At 38.6% G+C, this 27527-nt stretch overlaps 1 pseudogene; it reads left to right on the top strand.

The window, feature by feature from the left end:
• The first annotated feature begins 159 nt into the window (after window positions 1-159).
• Window positions 160-12494, top strand: LOC115124433 (electron transfer flavoprotein subunit alpha, mitochondrial-like; annotated as a pseudogene).
• The last annotated feature ends 15033 nt before the right edge of the window (window positions 12495-27527 follow it).

The following is a 27527-nucleotide window of genomic DNA, read 5'->3' as shown; positions in this document are numbered from 1 at the left end:
GGAGTAAGCAGTAAATTGCATGTTTTTCCTGGGACAGAGGAGAATGCACAGAGACAACCCGTCATGACACCTGACACCATGTGAATCAGTTCATCCATCTACTCGAGAACAACAAGGACACCTACTGGAGGAACATTAGAAGTACAATTTTACTGCTTCATGACAGGACAGGAGAGCAGCGCAGTGAGCCACTCTAGACTGGTACCTGATTTTTAGTTTTAGTCAAATGTATCCGCAAAGTCTCTGTATTGAATTTGTTCTATTTCATAAATCAAATTAATACAATGTAGGTAGGTTCCTTTCATTGTCTCGGAATTTTGGAGTATAGGGCTCTCATTATATAATTCCAGATAATTTGGTTGCCATATTTTACATCAGCCTGTATTTTTCCAATGAAATATAAACGTTTATGTCTATGGATGGAATGGAATGCTTACATCATGTATTTTATAGCCTACAGTACATGCATTCTCAAATCCCTGGTCTTTTGCACTTTAAAAGGGCCTTTGAATTCATAATGAAATGATTAGATAGGGCTGTTCTCCGAGTTCACTGTTTAAAGTGAAAGAGAGATCAGACTGCATTGTTCTCGCGAGATACAAGAGTGGAGAATTAACTGATGTTTCTCAACTGTCACTTTGTTTAGATCAAGAAAAATAGATAGCAAGATTTTAGCTGATTAGCTAGAAAGCTAGCCAGTTATGTTTACAACAATAAACAGAAGAAGTTTGGGACAATTGGTATGTAAAACTCCAGTGTTGACAAATGCAGCCATTTCTTCTACCGTTTCAGATTGCCACCAACGTCTAGTTGGCTAGTCTGACTGAAGTCTGTCTGAGGTCAGTTCAGGACATGGCATGTCGACAACATACTTTCACTCTAATTTGCAACTGCACTGTTAGCTACATACATTGTAGCTATTAACGGTTATCGTGTCAGAGTAGAGCATGAAACTAATCCAGATTGTGGGAACATAACTAGCTACAGTACAGTGTGTCACCTGACTCGAGTTACACTAAACTAGCAAGTGATTTTGTTATCTTGGAGGACAAAACACACAGTTGACCTGACATGGCTATAGCCTTCCTTTTGTTGTTCGATAAACGTATTTCATATTGCCTTTATTCCCTGTCGTGCATAGTGTGTTTTATATTGACCATTGTACACACTACTGTTTACACTTAACTTGCTAGAGCCAGTCTGATAATGTGCCCTAAGTCCGCTGTCCAGTTTATCATTCAAGACCAACATAGTAGTTATTGACAATCATCTTCTTTATAAAGCAGTTTCATAATGGAGATTGGTAGTGTTCTCTCCTGCAGCCCTGTCTGGTCCAAAGGTTTCAGAGTACTCTGGTAATAGCAGAGCACAATAACAACCAGCTCAAAGCCATCGCACTGTGTTCATTACTGCTGCCTGCAAGGTGGGAGGAGAGGTCACCTGCCTGGTGGCTGGAACCAACTGTGCCAAGGTAGGACTGTCACTGCAATGCCCCACAGAGGTGGCAACCCCTCTTATCTGGAGAGCTACCGGTGTGCATGCAACCTCGTTAATTGAACCTTTATTTTACCAGGTTGGTCTCATTGAGATTAAACATCTCTTTTGCAAGAGAGACCAGGCCAAATTTTGCTCCAACCCTACACTAATGCACCTAATTTCAGGAAGGCTGGAGCAAAAACCTGCATACACCCAGCTCTGCTGGAGGATGGTTGGCTGCTAACAGCTGTTCAGTCACACATCAATGGAAGTTATGTTTTAATGTGGTATTTCGTACATGATAAACAGCTGGCTCGTATGATTAACTCTTTATTTCATGCATCCTCTGATGCTTCTTAACACAGCGCACATCCAACCCAGAAGCACCAATGTGTCAGAGGAAATACCGTACACCTGGCAACCTTGGTTAGCGCGCACTGTGCCCAGCCCGCCACAGGAGTCGCTGGTGCGCGATTAGACAAGGACATCCCTTACCGGCCAAGCCCTCCCTAACCTGGACGACGCTAGGCCAATTGTGCATCGCCCCACTGACCTCCCGTTGCGGCCAGTTACGACAGAGCCTGGGCGCGAACCCAGAGTCTCTGATGGCACAGCTGGCGCTGCAGTACAGCGCCCTTAACCACTGCGCCACCCGGGAGGCCCTGATATTTACTGTTGGAATGATGGAATGGCATGATACTTCCTTTTGGTCTAAATATGTACTTTAACCCTGGTCCTCTTTTCTCCATACAGAGGAATTGACTCCTTTGATTCTTGCTACCCAGAAACAGTTCAACTTCACACACATCTGTGCAGGAGCTTCTGCTTTTGGGAAGGTGAGTTACTGACTGTAACACAACAGTGTTCACATGTCTGCATTTCCCCCATGTTATTAATAGCTATATAATGATCAAATCCTTCCTTATCATGGGAAGTTTATTATGTATCCAGACATGCATGAAATCTATCATCTTTTATCATCTTTATCATAATTTTTAAACATTATGCTTTAATGCTTCTGAAAGTTTTTTTTCCTTCCAATTTTACCCAGTAAGTGTAGTACTACCCCTCAATTACTACCCCAGTAAGTGTAGTACTACCCCTCAATTACTACCCCAGTAATCTGTCATTCTGCAATAGAACTGTCAACTTGCTGATCTAATGGTATTTCTGTTGAATTAGGATGCATTAAACAATATCTTATGTATTGTAATCTAACTCATATTGACTGAGGCTGGGTTGTCTGGTCTCGATTTCCCTGAGTGGATGAATGTGTTTTAGATGATGCATCCTAATACTGTCTGGTATCTGATTTAATTTATTTTACTAAAAACATCATCAGCAATCATTTGTCAAAGATGACTTTGAATTCCATTGTCCATCATTGGGCTAAACTTCACACAGTTTTGTATTTGAGTCTCCGTAGCCCAAGCTAGTTTTATCCAACTCACAGAGGGCAGTTTGTATCCGTCATGGTACTATAGCATTATTGACATCATCTACTTTAAACTGTTTCTGTAGGGACACATTATTTGTAATAGTTTCAATTTGGTCTTTATTGTACCAAACTTTGCCAAGTCCTTAAAATGTTGACAAACATTCCTATTTTAAAACTATCAACCTCCCCATCACCTCTCTGTGTCCTGAGAGATCCACAGGGTGATATGGTTGAATTAAAGAATATCATCTCAATACTGTATTATGCTCAACAGAATCTCCTTCCCAGAGTGTCAGCCAAGCTGGATGTTGTAACTCTCTCTGACATCATCGAGGTCAAATCTCAAGACACCGTCGTTAGAACCATTTACGCTGGTGAGATTCCTGTTGTAATATCTTTTATAATTAACAACTGTTCCATTGAGGTATAAAATGACCCCAAATATTTTGTAAGCACACTAATTATTATGCATCACAACATAGTTTCTTATCGCTGCAGGCCTGTTCTTAGCACAACCTATAATGCATACGTAAACAGCAGAATAAATGATTAGATAGATTTCAGTATTGGTGTAGTGCTCTGCTAATGGGCTGGGGTCAGGGGTTAAATGGAGATGATTGTTCTATATTCATTAGTAAAGTGATGAGGCTATAATAGTTCATGTTGTTGTTGTTTCTGACCTCTTAATGACTACAGAGATCCACCCTAGTCATCCCAGCTGTCAGTCTGAAAGCCTAAAAGCCTCCCTGAAGAAGAATAAGCTCAGATCATATTTTGATTGGGCACATTATAATCATAAAATATAGATGGGTCTGATTTAAAATTATCCACTTAAACTTTGGCAAGAGCCTGACTCTTCCTGGTTGGAAATTCAGTGGGGGTTTTTAACCATTTTGCTGCTGCATTTTTGACAGACAAAGGTCTTGTTTTGGTGTTGTCAGACAGTCCAATTAGTAATACACAATGCATAAGCCAGGAACCGCCCTAGCTTCATACAATGCAAGTTCTTACAATGCAAATAATTACAATCCAAGTCTGTTCTTTCTTGTTTTTAATTATTACTGGGAACATTTGTCATTGTATTTTATAGAATTGCCTGAATTGCATCGCATGTAAAACACAAAAGCTTTATTAGATCCCCAAATTTAAAAAAAAAACCAACATGTTCTTATATTGAGGGTTTTTGCTCTAAGAATATATTCCAATATAACCAAGCAAACACATTGCATGTGGTGTTACTGTACGTGGTGTCTGTACTACAGGTAATGACCTGGCCACAGTGAAGTGCAATGAGAAAGTCCAGGTGTTCACAGTGAGGGGGACTTCCTTTGAACCTGCTGCTGTGGAGGGAGGCAGTGCTGCTACTGAACAGGGTACAGTACTCTTCCATGACACTGTTGACAGCAGCGCCACTCAGTAACCTTTCTCTGTCTCTCATCATAACAGTAATGTTTTCAATGCTCCCGAGCAGCATATTCAGATTCTAGTGTAAAGAATATATTGCCCATTTAAATTGGCTGCGTTTTGAGATAGATTTTTAGTTATGTCTGTCCGTTCTGTTGCAGTTGCCTCACCCTCTCCTGCGGGGATGTCAGAATGACTTAAGCAGAGCCTGACCAAGAGCGATTGACCAGAGCTCACTAGTGCCAAAGTGGTAGTGTCCGCAGGTAAGGGCTTAGCTTTACACTGTCTGACTGCTTCAGCCAACGTGTCATTCACATTCCCTGGCCTCTCATTCTGTTAGGTCATTGTGACCAAGCACTTGATTTCTTTGTCCCATTAGGACGAGGGCTGAAGAGCGGTGAGAACACCAAACTGCTGTACGACCTCGCTGACAAAATGGGTGCTACAGGTATAAATAACCATGTGTGTGTACATCAGAAAGAAGGAGAGAGAGAATCTTTGAGAGTGAGTGGGTGCATGTGTGTGTACATCAGAGAGAAGGAGAGAGAGAATCTTTGAGAGTGAGTGGGTGCATGTGTGTGTATATCAGAGAGAAGGAGAGAGAGAATCTTTGAGAGTGAGTGGGTGCATGTGTGTGTATATCAGAGAGAAGGAGAGAGAGCATCTTTGAGAGTGAGTGGGTGCATGTGTGAGGGACAGTGGAAAGAGTGAGAGGTCAGTTGTCTGTGTGTAACTGCGTGGTATGATCATGTGTATTAATTAACTAAAATGGATTAAATTGTTTTTTCCCCCCTCATCAATCTATACATAATATCCAAAATGACAAATCAAAACAGGTGTTTAGACATTTTTGCAACTGTATATACACTACCGTTCAAAAGTTTGGGGTCACCTAGAAATGTCCATGTTTTTGAAAGAAAAGCACTTTTTTTTTGTCCATTAAAATAACATCAAATTGATCAGAAATACAGTGTAGACATTGTTAATTTTGTAAATGACTATTGTAGCTGGAAACAGCAGATTATTTAATGGAATATCTACATAGGTGTACAGAGGCCCATTGTCAGCAACCATCACTCCAGATAAAATGTTATTTGTCACATACACACGGTTAGCAGATGTTAATGCGAGTGTAGCGAAATGCTTGTGCTTCTCGTTCCGACAATGCAGTAATAACCAACAAGTAATCTAACCTAACAATTTCACAACAACTACCTTATACACACAAGTGTAAAGGAATGAAGAATATGTACATAAAAATATATAAATGAGTGATGGCCGAGCGGCATAGGCAAGATGCAGTAGATGATATAGAGTACAGTATATACATATGAGATGAGTAATGTAGGGTATGTAAACATTATATGAAATGGCATTGTTTAAAGTGGCTAGTGATACATTTTTCATACATTTTTACATTATTAAAGTGGCTGGAGTTGAGTCAGTATGTTGGCAGCAGCCACTCAATGTTAGTGATGGCTGTTTAACAGTCTGATGGCCTTGAGATAGAAGCTGTTTTTCAGTCTCTCGGTCCCTGCTTTGATGCACCTGTACTGACCTCGCCTTCTGAATGATAGCGGGGTGAACAGGCAGTGGCTCGGGTGGTTGTTGTCCTTGATGATCTTTATGGCCTTCCTGTAACAATGGGTGGTGTAGGTGTCCTGGAGGGCAGGTAGTTTGCCCCCGGTGATGCGTTGTGCAGACGTCACTACCCTCTGGAGAGCCTTACGGTTGTGGAACTTAAAACTTACTACCCTCTCCACTACTGTCCCGTCGATGTGGATAGGGGGGTGCTCCCTCTGCTGTTTCCTGAAGTCCACGATCATCTCCTTTGTTTTGTTGACGTTGAGTGTGAGGTTATTTTCCTGACACCACATTCCTCCCTGTAGGCCGTCTCATCGTTGTTGATAATCAAGCCTACCACTGTAGTGTCGTCTGCAAACTTGATGCTTGAGTTGGAGGCGTGCATGGCCACGCAGTCGTGGGTGAACAGGGAGTACAGGAGAGGGCTCAGAACGCACTCTTGTGGGGCCCCAGTGTTGAGGATCAGTGGGGTTGAGATGTTGTTACCTACCCTCACCAACTGGGGGCGGCCCATCAGGAAGTCCATGCTCTGAGGACGCGGCTGGGGATGCCGTCTGGGCCTGCAGCCCTGCGAGGGTTAACACGTTTAAATGTTTTACTCACGTCGGCTGCAGTGAAGGAGAATCCGCAGGTTTTGGTAGCGGGCCATGTCAGTGGCACTGTATTTTCAAAGCGAGCAAAGAAGTTGTTTAGTCCGTCTGGGAGCAAGACATCCTGGTCCGCGACGGGGCTGGTTTTCTTTTTGTAATCCGTGATTGACTGTAGACCCTGCCACATACCTCTTGTGTCTGAGCCATTGTGTTGCGACTCTACTTTGTCTCTATACTGACGCTTAGCTTGTTTGATTGCCTTGCGGAGGGAATAGCTACACTGTTTGTATTCGGTCATGTTTCCGGTCACCTTGCCCTGATTAAAAGCAGTGGTTCGCGCTTATGGCACGTTGTGTTAGCTAATCCGAGTTTATCATTTTAAAAGGCTAATTGATCATTAGAAAACCCTTTTGCAATTATGTTAGCACAGCTGAAAACTGTTGTTCTTATTAAAGAAGCAATAAAACTGGCCTTCTTAAGACTAGTTGAGTATCTGGAGCATCAGCATTTGTGGGTTCGGTTACAGGCTCAAAATGCCCAGAAACAAAGAACTTTCTTCTGAAACTCGCCAGTCTATTCTTGATCTGAGAAATGAAGGCTATTCCATGCGAGAAATTGCCAAGAAACTGAAGATCTGGTACAACGCGGTGTACCACTCCCTTCACAGAACTGCCCAAACTGGCTCTAACCAGAATGGAAAGAGGAGTGGGAGGCCCCGGAGCACAACTGAGCAAGAGGACACGTACATGAGAGTCTCTAGTTTGAGAAACAGGCGCCTCACAAGTCATCAACTGGCAGCTTCATTAAATAGTACCCGCAAAACACCAGTCTCAACTTCAACAGTGAAGAGGCGACTCCTGGATGCTGGCCTTCTAGGCAGAGTTCCTCTGTCCAGTGTCTGTGTTCTTTTGCCCATCTTAATCTTTTACTTTTATTGGCCAGTCTGATATATGGCTTTTTCTTTGCAACTCTGCCTCGAAGGCCAGCATCCCGGAGTCACTTCTTCGCTGTTGACGTTGAGACTGGTGTTTAGTGGGTACTATTTAATGAAGCTGCAATGGCGTGATAGTTGCTGATAATGGGCCTCTGTACACATATTCCATTAAAAATCTGCCGTTTCCAGCTACAATAGTAATTTACAAAATTAACAATTTCTACACTGTATTTCTGATCAATTGGATGTAATTTTAATGGACAAAAAAATGTGCTTTTCTTTCAAAAAACAGAATTTCTAAGTGACCCCAAACTTTTGAATGGTAGTGTATATATAATTTTTTTTTTTTGAAATATCACATTTACTCAGTACTTTGTTGAAGCACCTTTGGCAGCGATTGCAGCGTCAAGTCTTCTCGGGTATGACGCTACAAGCTTGGCACACCTGTATTTGCGGAGTTTCTCCCATTCTTCTCTGGAGCAGGTTTTCATCAAGGATCTCTTTTGTACTTTGCTCTGGTCATGTTTCCCTCGATCCTGACTAGTCTCCCAGTCCCCGCTGCTGAAAAATATCCCCACAGCATGATGCTGCCACCACCATGCTTCACCGTAGGGATGGTCAGCCAGATTTCCTCCAGACGTGACGCTTGGAATTCAGGCCAAATAGTTCAATCTTGGTTTCATCAGATCAGAGAATCTTCTTTTTCATGGTCTTAGAGTCTTTAGGTGTCTTTTGGAAAACTCCAAGCAGGCTGTCACGTGCCTTTTACTGAGGAGTGGCTTCAGTCTGGCCACTCTACCATAAAGGCCTGATTGTTAGAGTGCTGCAGATATGGTTGTCCTTCTGGAAAGTTCTCCCATCTCCACAGAGCAACTCTGCAGCTCTGTGAGAGTGACCATCAGGTTCTTGTTCACCTCCCTTCACCTCCTCTTCTCTCCCGATTGCTCAGTTTGGCCGAGCGGCCAGTTCTGGGAAGAGTCTTGGTGGTTACAAACTTCTTCAATTTAAGAATGATGGAAGCATTGTGTTCTTGGGGACCTTCAATGCTGCAGAAATGTTTTGGTATCCTTTCCCAGATCTGTGACTTGACACAATCCTGTCTTGGAGCTCTACGGACAATTCCTTAAACCTCATGGCTTGTTTTTTTCTCTGACATGCACTTTCAACTGTGGGACCTTATATAGATAGGTGTGTGCCTTTTCAAACATTGTCCAATCAATTGAATGTACCACAGGTGGACTCCAATCAAGTTGTAGAAACATCTCACGGATGATCAATGGAAACATGATGCACCTGAGCTCAATTTTGAGTCTTATAGCAAAGGGTCTGAATACTTAAGTAAGATATTTTATTTTTTAGAAATTTGCAAACATTTCTAAAAACCTGTTTTTGCTTTGTCATTATGTGGTATTGTGTGTAATTTGAGGACATTTTATTTATTTATTCCATTTTAGAATAAGTCTAACATAACAAAATGTGGAAAAAGTCAAGGGGTCTTAATACTTTCCGAATGCACTGTATTTTCTCGATCTTGATGTTCCAAAGATGGCCTATCTGTCCCCTACATTCAATTGTGTGTACAGTGTGTTAGTTAGCACGTGTGTGGATTGGGGTGTGTGTGGAAAGACTCTGCGGAGGCTGTGTATGTTTTGGCAAAGCCAACAAGCCACAAGACAGAACCCTCACAGTAAAGGGAATTAGCCTTAGTCGAGTTGCATATTCCAGTTTTCAGGAATACAGCTATTTTCAACCTAGCTTCCTTTCCCACCAAATGTGGGAACTCCGCTCAGGCGCTTCTCTTATGCCTGCTACATCAAGTTAAAGGGAATTAATACAGGCAAGCACACACTTGTTATCCGAAACAATACAAACAAAATCACAGAATGTGTGACAATACTCTGTATTGTGACATTATTTAATTATTTAAAATTGAATAAGCTTAAAAAGGATAAATGGGTCATTTGGCTCGCGACAGGGATATCCCAGCTGTCATCAGACCCACATTAGGGCCGTCTGAAGCGGCTGTAATGTAGTTAATGGCTGATTTAAGATCCTAAATGATTTACCAGACCCATTAGGAAGGAGACTTAAGTGCTGTGAGTCCACCCTGCCCCTCAAAATGGACAACTCTGCCAATATTGTTGTTTCCTGTTTACATTGTGTACAATCACAGAAGGCTATGATATGCAACATCCTAAACCAGTAACCATTCATTGCTTGTGTATTGCAATTAATATTCAAAACAAATCAAGGTCAATTGAAATATAATTGATGTAATCAAATGTAATATACTATTTACAGTAATATTATATATACAGTACCAGTCAAAAGTTTGGACTAACCTACTCATTTTCTTTATTTTGGCTATTTTCTACATGGTTGAATAATAGTGAAGACAACAAAACTATGAAATGACACATATTTAATGTGTTAAACAAATCAAAATCTATTTTATATTTGAGATTCTTCAAAGTAGCTGCCCTTTGTCTTGATGGCAGCTTTGCACACTGGCTTTCTCTCAACCAGCTTCATGTGGTAGACACCTGGAATGCATTTCAATTAACAGGTTTGCCTTGTTAAAAGTTCATTTGTGGAATTTCTTTCCTTCTTAATGCATTTGAGCCAATCTGTTGTGACAATGTAGGGGTGGTATACAGAAGATAGCCCTATTTGGTAAAATATCAAGTCCATATTATGGCAAGAACAGCTCAAATAAGCAAAGAGGAAACCACATTCCATCATTACTTTAAGACATGAAAGTCAGTCAGTGCAGTCACAAAAGCCATCAAGCGCTATGATGAAACTGTCTCTCATGAGGACCACCACAGGGAAGGAAGACCCAGAGTTACCTTTGGACAAGGATAAGTTCATTAGAGTTAACTGCACCTCAGATTGCAGCCCAAATAAATACTTCACAGAGTTCAAGTAACAGACACATCTCAACATCAACTGTTCAGAGGAGACTGTGTGAATCAGGCATTCATGGTCGAATTGCTTCAAAGAAACCATTATTAAAGGACACCAATTGGGGCAGCAGGGTAGCCTAGTGGTTAGAGCGTTGGACTAGTAACCAAAAGGTTGCATGTTCAAATCCCTGAGCTGACAATGTACAAATCTGTCGCTCTGCCCGTGAACAGGCAGTTAACCCACTGTTCCTAGGCCATCATTGAAAATAAGAATTTGTTCTTAACAGACTTGCCTAGTAAAATAAAGGTAAAAAAATAAATAAATAAGAAGAGACTTGCTTGGGCAAAAATACCCGAGCAATGGACATTAGACCGGTGGAAATCTGTCCTTTGGTCTGATGAGTCCAAATTTAAGATTTTTGGTTCCAACCGCCGTGTCTTTGTGAGACGCAGAATAGATGAATGGATGAACTCTGCATGTGTGGTTCTCACAGTGATGCATGGAGGAGGTGGTGTGCTTTGCTGGTGACACTGTCAGTGATTTTATTTAGAATTCAAGGCACACTTAACCAGCATGGCTACCACAGTATTCTGCAGCGATATGCCATCCCATCTGGTTTGCACTTAGTCCCACTGTCATTTGTTTTTCAACAGGACAATGACCCAATACACCTCCACGTTGTGTAAGGGACATTTAACCAAGAAGGAGAGTGATGGAGTGCTGCATCAGATTACCTATCCTCCAGAGTCACCTAACCTCAGCCCAACTGAGATGGTTTGGGATGAGTTGGACCGCAGAGTGATGGAAAGGCAGCCAGCAAGTTCTCAGCATTTGTGGGAACTCCTTCAAGACTGTTGGAAAAGCATTCCAGGTGAAGCTGGTTGAGAGAATGCCAAGCATGTGCAAAGCTGTCATCAAGGCAAAGGGTAGCAACTTTGAAGAATCAAAAATATATTTGAATGTATTTAACATTTTTTGGTTACTACATGATTTCATATGTGTTATTTCATAGTTTTGATGTCTTCAGTATTATTCTACAATGTAGAAAATAGCCCTTAATTAAGTAGGTGTGTCTGCACTTTTGACTGGTACTGTATATATTTAAAGTTATAGGTATATTCCCTACACAGTAAGCAGTGGATGGTATGTCTATCTCCATAATTCCATGACAAGCCTTCAGAAACCCTCCGATCCCCCCAAAAGAAATCACATCTTTCCTCATGCCTGTCTGAGAGGGGAACCATGTTGTGGATTTATAATTTATCATTCTTCAGAGGTGATGCAGTATTCACATGATAATTAGGATACATTTTTGATTGCTGCCTGCGGGCATTTCTGCATTGTTGGCTTCAGGAACCTGGGCCATTATGACCTTATTAGTGTAACTGTCAGTGGCCTGTTTTAGTTTACACATGCGTTGTCGTGTATTTTATTATGAACTGCACTCATCAGGATAAAACTTATTAGTGGCTTTTACAAGACGCCGTGTCACTTAAATGAGGAGAGCAACACCTCCGCTTGACTCAATGTATCAGTCAAAATAAATGTTTTCAATTACTGTATTCTTGTTAATTACTTACAAAGACTAAGTATTTTACTTGAAATGGGATATGATAACAATTGATTAAAATAATGACATACAATTGTTTCAGGTTGTGTCATAAGGAACAAAGAAGGAAAGATTTAATCATATAAGGCTATTGTTAAGTGAGAGCACTGTATAGGCATTGGTGGTTTCAGAATGATGCAGGTTGATATAGTCTTTTACTTATGATTTTAGAGGACTTAAGTAATCATTTCAAGTGATAACTTTTATAATTTTCTCATTATCTTCACAAGCTTTGTCACACATAGGCCAACAGTACAAATATAACAAAATAAAGACTTCTAATGGGACCACTTTTACCCTTTTTTCATATGCTTTTCAAGGCATTGAATATCATAGATTCTTCTGTCAAACCAGTTATAGGACTCAGTCCTGAGATACCACCGAGCCAGTCTAACAGTATTTAGTATCGTTAGCCAACCTGTTGTCCTTTGTTGTCTGTTTGCACACAGCAGCATCCCGTGATCACCTGGTTGATTAACTCAGTTGTGTCACAATCTGGCTGTGTGTACAGGAGCTTGTGTTCTCACACCTGAGGGGAGCTGTGCTGTGTGAACCACTGGGTTTCAGCATCACTTTGGGGGATTTTATTAACAGGCCAGCGAGTGCACCAAGTCCCAGCCCTGCTGCCACGGCTCACAGCAGCTGTGGAGAGACCAAACACCAGACAGGCAAGCAGACAGACAGGCAGAAGAAGAGGGAAAAACTGCCCAAGCTTGGCAAATCATCTGGCCATTCTCCTCCTCTCCCTACATATACTTTAAAAACATCCAGGGCTAAATGACCCCCCCAAGTATAGCAGTTTGTAATGGAAAACTTTCAAAAAGCTGTTTATACCCAGCTGGGGACCTACTTGGAGGCTAACGGGGAGAAGCTTTTCTATTTTTTATTTTCTCTCTCCCAGTCTGGGGGGAAAAAAGGCCTCTGGATTGACAGTGCCTTTCATACTGTATTATCCGGCCTGGCTTTTAACTCCGGGAGAACTGTGTTCACAAATTGATGCTCTGTTCCTCTGGGGCTGCAGCTGAAACATTAAATCCTACTGAAATATTCATATGTGAGTGCATTTAGCTGAAAGCAATTGATGTGCTGCTCCCTGGAGAATGGATGGTAATGTTGCAGCCAGGGGCCCAGGCCCCCACACTCTGGCTGTCAGACACCCTAAAGTACCACACTGGTCAAAACCATTGAGATGTATGTTCAGGAATTGACTGCCTATCGGGTCAGAGTATGGTGGAAAGGGTTCCGGGGGATTGGGGCTCAGTTTGTGGTTCTGGTGTTGGTCACTTATGGTCACAGCAACTTGGTTCACCAGACTACTGGTTAGGAGAGCCTATCTCATAAGGCTGTGGTCATAGGGATTCTCTGACGGCCATGCTGTGTATTTCTGTGTGCAAACACGCATCATCTTCTCATTTTAAGTTGTTGAAAAGTAATGGTTAAATCTATAGTCTTTACATATCATATTGTGTCCAAACCTTTTCATTCATTTGGTTGAGACTGATTTTTTTTTCAGAATATATTTTTTTGTTCTCCCTTCAATAAACACTCTGTTTATTAAAACTTGAAAGCTGATTTATTTGATTTATTTATGTATCATGTCTGTGTAGTATTATTGCAAAAATATACATTTTTTGTTATATGAATTACATTTTTGATATTACATTATTATATACTGACTGGCCATTTTATGTTGTGTTTTATTTCCAGGAACTCTACATCGCAGTGGGCATCTCTGGAGCTATTTAGCACCTGGCTAGGATGAAGAACAGCAAGGCACACCACATCACACACATCAAACTAAGCAGTCTAAATAAGCTAGTGGTATTATTGTGGTATGGCTGTGTTATTACTTGTGGATAATTCTTCACATTTAAACAAATGTAAAATAGATTTGTTCTACTGATTTTCAAAACATTTATTTGAGGATGCAAGATATTCAGAGTAGTTTTTCTAGTGCTCCAAACAAAATACAGGATGTGTTTTATACAGCAAGATGTTTTTGAAAATGTAACAATGTTTCCCTAAAGAAGTCGTGCTTTTTAAAACAGTTTTTTGTTTTGCTGATTCTTGCTGTCGCAAGTCATGCATAAGTACATGTAGTTATGGGGCTTGTGCGTCTGATTGCTAAATTAGTGTCGATTATTTTATTAAATTCTTCTGAGCTCTTTGTGATGTAGCGCCTTGTCACCAGGAGAGTGATAAATACGTCTCACCCTCATGTTTATGACAATTTCATGTAGTTAAGCTTATTCTACTGCCTTTTATGGAAGTTGCACTAGTGATGGATTAACAAGTAAAGATATACATACAGTAAAACAATGGGGATACTGATTAAATGTCATATTGATTTAAAATAAATTGTATTAATGTAAAAACATGTATTAATTAATAAAAAACATTTTCAACTCTTTGAAACTGACTGACTCATTATGAAGATAAAAAAACAATCATTTGATATCTTCAAGTTATCTGAAAGTATAAAGATCACTCATTCCAATAATCAGTCCAGTTAACACTGTTACTGTATAGGCTGATTTGAAAAAGCCAAAATGGGTGTGATACAACTGCACCAATTTACCTCATTAATAGTATTACAGCAATTCACTCTTTCAGACTGTCAATATATGAGGAGGATTTGAATGAACTTGGTCAGAGTACTTTTTCTTATTTGTATTCCTCTTTTTTCACTGTAGTTGACCCACTTTTACAACAAGTGGAGGGCAGAATACGTCTGTCCCTGGAAGAGAACTGTTTTATGTAAATGTAAAATGGAGAAACTCTTTCGTAGCCATGACAACAGTCTCCTGAGTGGATTTCTTCCACCAAGGCGAGCTATCTGCTCCGGGATCCCGTGCACTTAGGAAGTGTGTTTTAAAAAGGAACCTGAAGAAGCTTTTTAAAGAATGATGTATAATTTATTTGTATTTTCTCTCTTGCTTCTTAAGAGGAGAGTAGAGTGTGTGGGATGTGTTCTGAATGTGTCAGACCACAGTATTATGTACTATTATGCAGCCATAGTCCCATATTGATTTGTTTTGTATGAAATTGACTCTGCTTCTACGTATATCCAGCGACTTGATGTCATGGAGCTGTTTTCAAAATCACTTTTAAAAAACAACACATTCATATGTGACATCACTTAAGTGCAGCTCATTTGGGTTTGTATGTTTGCTGCTTTAACAAGCTATACAATATGTCATGAAAGCATAGTGTGTGTATATAACACGTGAGAGAGTAGTAAGGGATGGTAATACAACTTTATTGTATTTCGTTTTTTGTATTTTTTATTTTGACTTCATTTTGATTCTCATCATAGTGACTGATATTGTCCTAATGCCGGATGCTGACTCACTGCTTTAGGATGTGGATCAACAGTTTACATAGCAATGTATCTTTAATTTATGATTTAAGTGTTTGGTTTAGCCTCCATTCAAACTCTGAGGCAATCCATGTACAGTATGCACACCGCTTTGCATTTCCATTCAGAGGACAGGTTAGTACATGTACTGAGACCAACGGTGACACGTGTTTTTGGGTTTCATTTCTAGATAATCGTTGCTGTCAACAAAGATCCAGAGGCACCTATTTTCCAGGTAGCTGACTACGGTTTGGCGGAGGATCTCTTCAAGGTAAGACTGCCAATGATGACACGATTAGATATTGTGATATTAAAGGTGTGAAATGAATCCCTATATGGAGGTAAATATTGAGTTAATCTTAAGGAAGTGGACCTAGATCTTCAGCATTGGCTAAATGAAGTATTGTACACCACACCCTGTATAGGTTTAGTAAAGTGCTTTGAGTGTTATCCAAGTCAACACTGGATTTAACCTGTATGGTGCCCAGTATTTCTAATTCATGACAGCATTTAAAGAGTCAGTGTTCATGTACTTGAGATCTGCTTAGTCCTGATGGGTAAATTGTGGTGAGGAGTCTTGAGGGAAATATCCATCACACCCTCATGCCATCGTTACAGATCCCTGTCACACCCTGTCCATCTCTCCTTTAAGAGTCATTCTTCTAGTACCCTCGGGAGGATTTAAAATAGGTTTATTAATACGATGTGTATTTGTTATATTAATAATATGGACCTTATTCTACCAAAAGTGGTTTCCTGATAAAAGCAAACATAACATTGGTTTTGGTTGAATTAGGTCCTTAATTAGCTATAAATTATTATAAACTGGGTGGTTCAAGCCCTGAATGCTGATTAGCTGACAGCCATGGTATATCAGACAGTATACCATGGGTATGAAAAAAAAACATGTGTTTTTAGTCCTCTAATTACGTTGGTAACCAGTTTTATAATAGCAATAAGGCACCTCAGGGGTTTGTTGTATATGGCCAATATACCACCGCTAAGGGCTATATCCAGGCACTCCGCATTGCGTCGTGCATAAGAACATCTCTTAGCCGTGGTATATTGGCCATATACCACACCCCCTCGTGGCTTGTTGCTTAAGTATACCATAGCAAAACATATTTGAAAAAACGCAAGAAAGAGGTGATATCTCAGATATCCTCCTCAGTTAATGACGCTGTAATGAGACACATCAACGACTGATCGACTAATGTTAATGCATTTAAACTGACTCTCTCTGAGCCTTTATTCAAACATTTCAATTATTAAGGGAAATGTCTAATGGTCACTGTTAATTCACTCTTCTTCTCCTCTGATTGTGACATTGAGGCACTTCCTGGTTCACTAGAGACCTCCCGCAAGCCATTTCCTGTCTGATCAGAGGCCCAGGCTGTCAGTTAGTTGCTCATTAAAAGTATTCCTGTGTAATAATGTCATTGTAAAAGCATTTTGTGACAACTGCTTAGGTACAAGGGGTTCTATAAATGAGTTTGATTGATAACATGAATTGAATAGTTAGGTTTATCATTATAAATCATTAAAAGACACCTTCCATTTGCCATTCAGTCTTAAACAATGGGGATTCATTAGCTTGGCGGTGCAGCCATCTATTTGACCTGTTTTAAAGGCAATGTTAATGTCTGGTTTTCCCTCTCATACATTTGAATATTATTCAGTTGTTTAATCTCAGGAAGCAAAACTTCTAGAGACCTTGTGGCTTACTGAGTTGTGCCTTATTCAGTTACAATCTGTTAACTAGGTTTCTGGGATTAGCCTAAAATAACACTGAGTGAAATCATGTTTAAATGAATATGCAGTTGAGTTCTTACTCTCTCCGACTGTAAACATTTCTCTGTTGAGTGCCTGAATCCAAACCTGGTAAATCAGTTATTGTGATTGATAGAATAGGAACCATTTGGAACTGTATATTACTCCACCTAATGAAAAAGCAGATGTACTGAATTATTGAACTTGTGAATGTATCAGTGGATAGTTCATGAGAGGACCTCCTGCTCAGAGAGTAACTTCCACTCCTCAACCTTAACAGGAACTAATACCACCTGATAGTTAAACTAAGGGGACTGCCTGGTGTTGGCTTTCATAATGTTCCTCTTCACCTATTCACTCCTAATTGACATGCTCAGGTAACTTTGGCAGGGCTCAACGCCACAGGGTTCCAGGCAGCACTTCTACCCTCTAGTTTAGGCATAAATACGGAGGTGGCAGATCCAGTGCCCAAGCTTTGCCAGACTCTTCAAGAGGGACCCTTTGTGAGAAGTGAAAGCCTAGTGGCTTTTTCCATTTGTTTGGCTCATCATTTATTAACCAGTGTCGTTGCGTGTGATCGGCCGGTGTTGGTGACTAGGTGTTTAAGTTAGTAATATTCTGCTGAAGTGATGGGTAAGTAGAGATAATAATAACAGGCAGGTCCAGAACTGTGACAATAGTTCTCATCTTACCTGTGTTTACATACACTCTGATTTCAGATAACAGTCAAAGACAATGGATGTGTCATTTGTTGTTGTTGCCAATGAAACTGTCAGGGGCATGAGAACTCTTTGTACTTGTAGGCTGTTCCTGAGATGACTGCAGCATTGAAGAAGTGATCGCCATCATGATCCAACCAAGATCCTATAATACTCCAAAATCTGAAGATGAAACATTAACCAATTATAACCTGCCAGTTTTAACTACCCAAAAGAAAATCCTGCCTTAAACTGCATTTCATGCTTCTTGTGCATTTTGAAATAGGTGCTTAAAATGTCTAGATCTAATACATCTTTTATTGTGATATATTTTTCATGAATAATAAAGCTAGTAGATATGCTACAATGTCTCACAACTTGTTCCTTTCGATTTGTTTTTGTTGAGGATTTGAAATCTGATCAAGTGGATGTTTGGGCTTTCCTTTTTGGAAAGCTACAGTATCAGAATAATACACTGTTATATCACGGTGGATAATGGAAAGCTACAGTATCAGGATAATAGTGTTATATATCATGGTGGAAAATGGAAAGCTACAGTATCAGGATAATAGTGTTATATATCACAGTGGATAATGGTGTTATATATCACGGTGGATAATAGTGTTGTATATCACAGTGGATAATAGTGTTATATATCACGGTGGATAATGGTGTTATATATCACGGTGGATAATAGGGTTGTATATCACAGTGGATAATAGTGTTATATATCACGGTGGATATGGTGTTATATATCACGGTGGATAATAGGGTTAGATATCACGGTGGATAATGGTGTTATATATCACGGTGGATAATGGTGTTATATATCACGGTGGATAATAGTGTTATATATCACAGTGGATAATGGAAAGCTACAGTATCAGGATAATAGTGTTTTATCACAGTGGATAATGGTGTTATATATCACGGTGGATAATAGGGTTATATATCACGGTGGATAATGGAAAGCTACAGTATCAGGATAATAGTGTTATATATCAGGGTGGATAATGGAAAGCTACAGTATCAGGATAATAGTGTTATATATCACGGTGGATAATGGAAAGCTACAGTATCAGGATAATAGTGTTATATATCACAGTGTATAATGGAAAGCTACAGTATCAGGATAATAGTGTTTTATCACAGTGGATAATGGTGTTATATATCACGGTGGATAATAGGGTTATATATCACAGTGGATAATGGAAAGCTACAGTATCAGGATAATAGTGTTATATATCAGGGTGGATAATGGAAAGCTACAGTATCCGGATAATGGTGTTATATATCACGGTGGATAATAGTGTTATATATCACGGTGGATAATGGAAAGCTACAGTATATGGATAATGGTGTTATATATCACGGTGGATAATAGTGTTATATATCACGGTGGATAATGGAAAGCTACAGTATCAGGATAATAGTGTTATATATCACGGTGGATAATAGTGATATATCATGGATAATGGAAAGCTACAGTATATATATGTTATATATCACGGTGGATAATGGAAAGCTACAGTATCTAGATAATGGTGTTATATATCACGGTGGATAATAGTGTTATATATCACGGTGGATAATGGAAAGCTACAGTATCAGGATAATAGTGTTATATATCACGTGGATAATGGAAAGCTACAGTATCCGGATAATGGTGTTATATATCACGGTGGATAATAGTGTTATATATCACGGTGGATAATGGAAAGCTACAGTATCCAGATAATGGTGTTATATATCACAGTGGATCATGGAAAGCTACAGTATCCGGATAATGGTGTTATATATCACGGTGGACAATAGTGTTATATATCACGGTGGATAATGGAAAGCTACAGTATCCGGATAATGGTGTTATATATCACGGTGGATAATGGAAAGCTACAGTATCCGGATAATGGTGTTATATATCACGGTGGATAATAGTGTTATATATCATGGTGGATAATGGAAAGCTACAGTATCCGGATAATAGTGTTATATGTCACGGTGGATAATAGTGTTATATATCACGGTGGATAATGGAAAGCTACAGTATCAGGATAATAGTGTTATATATCACGGTGGATAATGGAAAGCTACAGGATCCGGATAATAGTGTTATATATCACGGTGTATAAGGGAAAGCTACAGTATCCGGATAATGGTGTTATATCACGGTGGATAATGGAAAGCTACAGTACCAGGATAATAGTGTTATATAGTCACGGTGTATAATGGAAAGCTACAGTATCAGGATAATGGTGTTATATATCACGGTGGATAATAGTGTTATATAATCCCGGTGGATAATGGAAAGCTACAGTATCAGGATAATAGTGTTATATAATCACGGTGGATAATGGAAAGCTACAGTATCAGGATAATAGTGTTATATATCACAGTGGATAATGGAAAGCTACAGTATCAGGATAATAGTGTTATATATCACGGTGGATAATGGAAAGCTACATTATCTGGAAAATGGTGTTCTATATCACGGTGGATAATAGTGTTATATATCACGGTGGATAATGGAAAGCTACAGTATCCGGATAATAGTGTTATATATCACAGTGGATAATGGAAAGCTACAGTATCAGGATAATAGTGTTATATATCACGGTGGATAATGGAAAGCTACAGTATCCGGATAATGGTGTTATATATCACGGTGGACAATAGTGTTATATATCACGGTGGATAATGGAAAGCTACAGTATCCGGATAATAGTGTTATATATCACAGTGGATAATGGAAAGCTACAGTATCAGGATAATAGTGTTATATATCACGGTGGATAATGGAAAGCTACAGTATCAGGATAACTGTTATATCACGATATCATGGTGGATAATGGAAAGCTACAGTATCAGGATAACTGTTATATCACGATATCACGGTGGATAATGGAAAGCTACAGTATCAGGATAATAGTGTTATATATCACGGTGGATAATAGTGTTATATATCACGGTGGATAATGGTGTTATATATCACAGTGGATAATGGAAAGCTACAGTATCAGGATAATACTGTTATATATCACGGTGGATAATGGAAAGCTACAGTATCAGGATAACTGTTATATCACGATGGATAATGGAAAGCTACAGTATCAGGATAATAGTGTTATATCACAGTGGATAATGGAAAGCTACAGTATCAGGATAATAGTGTTATATATCACGGTGGATATTGGAAAGCTACTGTATCAGGATAAGTGTTATATCACGGTGGATAATAGTGTTATATATCACGGTGGATAATAGTGTTATATATCACAGTGGATAATGGAAAGCTACAGTATCAGGATAATAGTGTTATATAATCACGGTGGATAATGGAAAGCTACAGTATCAGGATAATAGTGTTATATATCAGGGTGGATAATGGAAAGCTACAGTATCCGGATAATGGTGTTATATATCACGGTGGATAATAGTGTTATATATCACAGTGGATAATGGAAAGCTACAGTATCTGGATAATGGTGTTATATATCACGGTGGATAATAGTGTTATATATCACGGTGGATAATGGAAAGCTACAGTATCTGGATAATGGTGTTATATATCACGGTGGATAATAGTGTTATATATCACGGTGGATAATGGAAAGCTACAGTATCTGGATAATGGTGTTATATATCACGGTGGATAATAGTGTTATATATCACGGTGGATAATGGAAAGCTACAGTATCAGGATAATAGTGTTATATATCACGGTGGATAATAGTGTTATATATCACGGTGGATAATGGAAAGCTACAGTATCTAGATAATGGTGTTATATATCACGGTGGATAATAGTGTTATATATCACGGTGGATAATGGAAAGCTACAGTATCAGGATAATAGTGTTATATATCACGTGGATAATGGAAAGCTACAGTATCCGGATAATGGTGTTATATATCACGGTGGATAATAGTGTTATATATCACGGTGGATAATGGAAAGCTACAGTATCCAGATAATGGTGTTATATATCACAGTGGATCATGGAAAGCTACAGTATCCGGATAATGGTGTTATATATCACGGTGGACAATAGTGTTATATATCACGGTGGATAATGGAAAGCTACAGTATCCGGATAATGGTGTTATATATCACGGTGGATAATGGAAAGCTACAGTATCCGGATAATGGTGTTATATATCACGGTGGATAATGGAAAGCTACAGTATCCGGATAATGGTGTCATATATCACGGTGGATAATAGTGTTATATATCACGTGGATAATGGAAAGCTACATTATCTGGAAAATGGTGTTCTATATCACGGTGGATAATAGTGTTATATATCACGGTGGATAATGGAAAGCTACAGTATCCGGATAATAGTGTTATATATCACAGTGGATAATGGAAAGCTACAGTATCAGGATAATAGTGTTATATATCACGGTGGATAATGGAAAGCTACAGTATCCGGATAATGGTGTTATATATCACGGTGGATAATAGTGTTATATATCACGGTGGATAATGGAAAGCTACAGTATCCAGATAATGGTGTTATATATCACAGTGGATCATGGAAAGCTACAGTATCCGGATAATGGTGTTATATATCACGGTGGACAATAGTGTTATATATCACGGTGGATAATGGAAAGCTACAGTATCCGGATAATGGTGTTATATATCACGGTGGATAATGGAAAGCTACAGTATCCGGATAATGGTGTTATATATCACGGTGGATAATGGAAAGCTACAGTATCCGGATAATGGTGTCATATATCACGGTGGATAATAGTGTTATATATCACGTGGATAATGGAAAGCTACATTATCTGGAAAATGGTGTTCTATATCACGGTGGATAATAGTGTTATATATCACGGTGGATAATGGAAAGCTACAGTATCCGGATAATAGTGTTATATATCACAGTGGATAATGGAAAGCTACAGTATCAGGATAATAGTGTTATATATCACGGTGGATAATGGAAAGCTACAGTATCCGGATAATGGTGTTATATATCACGGTGGACAATAGTGTTATATATCACGGTGGATAATGGAAAGCTACAGTATCCGGATAATAGTGTTATATATCACAGTGGATAATGGAAAGCTACAGTATCAGGATAATAGTGTTATATATCACGGTGGATAATGGAAAGCTACAGTATCAGGATAACTGTTATATCACGATATCATGGTGGATAATGGAAAGCTACAGTATCAGGATAACTGTTATATCACGATATCACGGTGGATAATGGAAAGCTACAGTATCAGGATAATAGTGTTATATATCACGGTGGATAATAGTGTTATATATCACGGTGGATAATGGTGTTATATATCACAGTGGATAATGGAAAGCTACAGTATCAGGATAATACTGTTATATATCACGGTGGATAATGGAAAGCTACAGTATCAGGATAACTGTTATATCACGATGGATGATGGAAAGCTATATTGGCTACTGTAAGGAGTATCAGGATAATAGTGTTATATCACAGTGGATAATGGAAAGCTACAGTATCAGGATAATAGTGTTATATATCACGGTGGATAATGGAAAGCTACAGTATCAGGATAACTGTTATATCATATCATGGTGGATAATGGAAAGCTACAGTATCAGGATAACTGTTATATCACGGGTGGATAATGGAAAGCTACAGTATCAGGATAATAGTGTTATATATCACGGTGGATAATAGTGTTATATATCACGGTGGATAATGGTGTTATATATCACAGTGGATAATGGAAAGCTACAGTATCAGGATAATACTGTTATATATCACGGTGGATATTGGAAAGCTACTGTATCAGGATAAGTGTTATATCACGGTGGATAATAGTGTTATATATCACGGTGGATAATAGTGTTATATATCACAGTGGATAATGGAAAGCTACAGTATCAGGATAATAGTGTTATATATCACGGTGGATAATAGTGTTATATATCACGGTGGATAATGGAAAGCTACAGTATCAGGATAATAGTGTTATATATCACGGTGGATAATAGTGTTATATATCACGGTGGATAATGGAAAGCTACAGTATCAGGATAATAGTGTTATATATCACGGTGGATAATAGTGTTATATATCACGGTGGATAATGGAAAGCTACAGTATCCGGATAATAGTGTTATATATCACGGTGGATAATAGGGTTATATATCACGGTGGATAATGGAAAGCTACAGTATCAGGATAATAGTGTTATATAATCACGGTGGATAATGGAAAGCTACAGTATCAGGATAATAGTGTTATATAATCACGGTGGATAATGGAAAGCTACAGTATCAGGATAATAGTGTTATATAATCACGGTGGATAATGGAAAGCTACAGTATCAGGATAATAGTGTTATATATCACGGTGGATAATGGAAAGCTACAGTATCCGGATAATAGTGTTATATATCACAGTGGATAATGGAAAACTACAGTATCAGGATAATAGTGTTATATATCACGGTGGATAATGGAAAGCTACAGTATCAGGATAATAGTGTTATATATCACGGTGGATAATAGTGTTATATATCACGGTGGATAATGGTGTTATATATCACAGTGGATAATGGAAAGCTACAGTATCAGGATAATACTGTTATATATCACGGTGGATAATGGAAAGCTACAGTATCAGGATAACTGTTATATCACGATATCACGGTGGATAATGGAAAGCTACAGTATCTGTCATGTATTGTCATGTTATGTCTTGTTCCTGTTCTTTCTCTTCACTTCGTTTCCCCCTGCTGGTCGTATTAGGTTACCTTCTCTCCCTTTCCTTCCCCCAGCTGTTCCTCATCTCCTCTAACTACCTCGTTTACTCTCTCCCACCTGTTCCCTTTTTTCCCTCTGATTAGGTCTCTATTTCTCTCTCTGTTTCTGCTTCTGTCTTTGTCAGATTCTCGTTTGCTTCATCCTTGTCCCGTCCTGTCGTAATCTGCCTCTTCATCAGATGCTACGTGTGATCAGGTACCTCTGTCCTCTACAACCCGCGCCTACCCGGAAAGACCAGCAGTCTGTTGCCGCTAACCCTGCTATTCTCCTCTGCTGCTAGAAGGGGACTCTCCTGTAAAGATCAGAGGACTTTATGATTTATTTGTCGCCCTCACTGCGGTTTGTCTATTTTGTCAACCGATACATCTGAAGAGGATTTATGTCTTCCCTGTGTTTGGACATTAAAAGACTCTGTTTCTGTTAAACCGCTTTTGGGTCCTCACTCACCTGCATAACAGTATCAGGATAATAGTGTTATATCACAGTGGATAATGGAAAGCTACAGTATCAGGATAATAGTGTTATATATCACGGTGGATATTGGAAAGCTACTGTATCAGGATAAGTGTTATATCACGGTGGATAATAGTGTTATATATCACGGTGGATAATAGTGTTATATATCACAGTGGATAATGGAAAGCTACAGTATCAGGATAATAGTGTTATATATCACGGTGGATAATAGTGTTATATATCACGGTGGATAATAGTGTTATATATCACGGTGGATAATGGAAAGCTACAGTATCAGGATAATAGTGTTATATATCACGGTGGATAATGGAAAGCTACAGTATCAGGATAATAGTGTTATATATCACGGTGGATAATGGAAAGCTACAGTATCAGGATAATAGTGTTATATATCATGGTGGATAATGGAAAGCTACAGTATCAGGATAATAGTGTTATATATCACGGTGGATAATAGTGTTATATATCACGGTGGATAATAGTGTTATATATCACGGTGGATAATGGAAAGCTACAGTATCAGGATAATAGTGTTATATATCACGGTGGATAATGGAAAGCTACAGTATCAGGATAATAGTGTTATATATCACGGTGGATAATGGAAAGCTACAGTATCAGGATAATAATGTTATATAATCACGGTGGATAATGGAAAGCTACAGTATCAGGATAATAATGTTATATAATCACGGTGGATAATGGAAAGCTACAGTATCAGGATAATAGTGTTATATAATCACGGTGGATAATAGTGTTATATATCACGGTGGATAATGGAAAGCTACAGTATCAGGATAATAGTGTTATATAATCACGGTGGATAATAGTGTTATATATCACGGTGGATAATGGAAAGCTACAGTATCAGGATAATAGTGTTATATAATCACGGTGGATAATAGTGTTATATAATCACGGTGGATAATGGAAAGCTACAGTATCAGGATAATAGTGTTATATAATCACGGTGGATAATGGAAAGCTACAGTATCAGGATAATAGTGTTATATAATCACGGTGGATAATAGTGTTATATATCACGGTGGATAATGGAAAGCTACAGTATCAGGATAATAGTGTTATATAATCACGGTGGATAATAGTGTTATATAATCACGGTGGATAATGGAAAGCTACAGTATCAGGATAATAGTGTTATATAATCACAGTGGATAATGGCACATTTAAGAAGGACAAAGAAAATCAGTGTGTTTCAAAATGTTGTATAGTTTCTGAATGAACACTGAAGTGCTCAATTACAATAACAAAGGATATCTAATTACATGCTCAATTACACCATATCAAAGGATATCTAATTACGTGCTCAATAACACTATCTCAAAGGATATCTAATTACATGCTCAATTACACCATATCAAAGGATATCTAATTACATGCTCAATAACACTATATCAAAGGATATCTAATTACATGCTCAATAACACTATCTCAAAGGATATCTAATTACATGCTCAATTACACCATATCAAAGGATATCTAATTACATGCTCAATTACACTATATCAAAGGATATCTAATTACATGCTCAATTACACTATCTCAAAGGATATCTAATTACATGCTCAATTACACCATATCAAACGATATCTAATTACGTGCTCAATAACACTATCTCAAAGGATATCTAATTAAGTGCTCAATTACACCATTTTAAAGGATATCTAATTACGTGCTCAATAACACTATCTCAAAGGATATCTAATTAAGTGCTCAATTACACCATATCAAAGGATATCTAATTAAGTGCTCAATTACACTATCTCAAAGGATATCTAATTAAGTGCTCAATTACACCATATCAAAGGATATCTAATTACGTGCTCAATAACACTATCTCAAAGGATATCTAATTAAGTGCTCAATTACACCATATCAAAGGATATCTAATTACGTGCTCAATAACACTATCTCAAAGGATATCTAATTAAGTGCTCAATTACACCATATCAAAGGATATCTAATTACGTGCTCAATAACACTATCTCAAAGGATATCTAATTAAGTGCTCAATTACACCATATCAAAGGATATCTAATTAAGAATGCAAATACATTTGTTAAGACATACACACCAAACGTTTCTTCCGCTAACCCCTAAGTAGAGGAAAAGCATTGTCTCAAAGGAGGGTGGTGTGATCGTTCAGCTGGAAATACAACGCTACATCAGCTCTTATTGAAACCCATAATGACTTTACTTCACATGATCCAGGTCCTCAAATAACATTAGACCCAACCCCCACTTTACTATCCCCATGTCTTAATGAATACTTCTGAAACACTGAGGTCTGCTTGGTTGTTATTAATTAACAATTCAACATACAGTTTACTATCCCCATGTCTTAATGAATACTTCTGAAACACTTAGGTCTGCTTGGTTGTTATTAATGAACAATTAAACATACAGTTTACTATCCCCATGTCTTAATGAATACTTCTGAAACACTTAGGTCTGCTTGATTGTTATTAATTAACAATTAAAC

The sequence above is a fragment of the Oncorhynchus nerka genome, linkage group LG27 (genome assembly GCF_034236695.1).
Source record: "Oncorhynchus nerka isolate Pitt River linkage group LG27, Oner_Uvic_2.0, whole genome shotgun sequence".
Taxonomy (NCBI): Eukaryota; Metazoa; Chordata; class Actinopteri; order Salmoniformes; family Salmonidae; genus Oncorhynchus; species Oncorhynchus nerka.
Note: the sequence above shows the minus strand (reverse complement) of the source record. Positions and strands in the feature narration are given on the sequence as shown.